At 35.4% G+C, this 1,037-nt stretch overlaps 1 protein-coding gene and 1 long non-coding RNA gene across 2 annotated transcripts in view; one reads left to right on the top strand and one right to left on the bottom strand.

Annotated features, from left to right (window-relative positions):
- The window catches only part of LOC106867230 (serine/threonine-protein kinase TBK1), a 258,492-nt gene that overhangs the window by 209,999 nt on the left and 47,456 nt on the right, over positions 1-1,037 (top strand). The window lies entirely within an intron of this gene.
- LOC128250886 (uncharacterized) overlaps positions 1-1,037 on the bottom strand; it is a 15,663-nt gene that overhangs the window by 5,350 nt on the left and 9,276 nt on the right. Inside the window, exon 2 of the long non-coding RNA XR_008266829.1 lies at positions 829-939. This is a non-coding gene — a long non-coding RNA (uncharacterized LOC128250886). The remainder of the gene's footprint in view (positions 1-828; positions 940-1,037) is intronic.

Genomic DNA, 1,037 nt, shown 5'->3' with positions numbered 1-1,037 from the left:
TTGTACTCATAAAGCATTATGTGCCTCAAATGCTCTTTGGATACTTCCATGTTAGAAAAGGGTTTAATCAAAGAAATTTTAATTCTATTATTCTGTAAAATAATATTTAATTAGTTTAAATGTACACAAATGCATAAAAATAATTTTTAATTCCATTAGACATTGTAAAATACTATTAAATTTCATTCAATTTTAAAAAAGATAAAACCGGACAGAACTTATGGGATGATCTGATATAATTCTATGCATGTGTTACAGTGTGTCACCGTATGTTACAGTGTGTGTTACAGGGTATTACAGTTTTGCTCACACACACACGCATACGCGCACACACACACACACACACATAAACATACACATAATATGTGCATGCGTCAGACACTCATACATACATACCCATTTTTGTATCACTGGGTTAAAATATGTGTTTTTAACATATTACATTAAGAAGAGATGTTATTTCAGGACAAATACCACAGTAACTGGCCTATCAACTGCGTATATATATTTAGTATGATACATAAATGGCTATTTTAATCGATCTAATACTGCCTCAATTTCATGGCTGTGTGGTAAGAAGGTTGCTTCCCAGCCACATGATTGTGGATTCAGTCCCACTGTGTGGCACTTTGGGCAAGTGTCTTCCACTGTAGCATTGGTCAATGAAAGCCTTGTGAGTGCATTTGGTAGAGGAAACTGAAAGAATCTCATCACATATATGTGTGTGTGTGTGTGTGTGTGTGTGTGTGTGTCTTTGTGTCTGTGTTTGTACCCCACCACCACCACCACCACTTGACAACCGGTGTTGGTGGGTTTATGTCTGCCTACCTTAACTGCTTAGCAAAATGGACAAATAGAATAGGTGCCAAGCTTACAAAAACTCAAGAACTGGCACTGATTTCTTCAGGGTACTGCTCCAGCATGGCCACAGTCAAATGACTGAAACAAATAAAAAGAATAAAAAAAGAATAATACTGACATATATCCACATCTGTATACATACACACATGTATATACTTACGTATATATATATATAT

This window comes from Octopus bimaculoides, chromosome 1, assembly GCF_001194135.2.
Source record: "Octopus bimaculoides isolate UCB-OBI-ISO-001 chromosome 1, ASM119413v2, whole genome shotgun sequence".
Classification (NCBI taxonomy): Eukaryota; Metazoa; Mollusca; class Cephalopoda; order Octopoda; family Octopodidae; genus Octopus; species Octopus bimaculoides.
The sequence above is the reverse complement of the archived record's forward strand: the minus strand, read 5'-3'. Positions and strand labels throughout refer to the sequence as shown.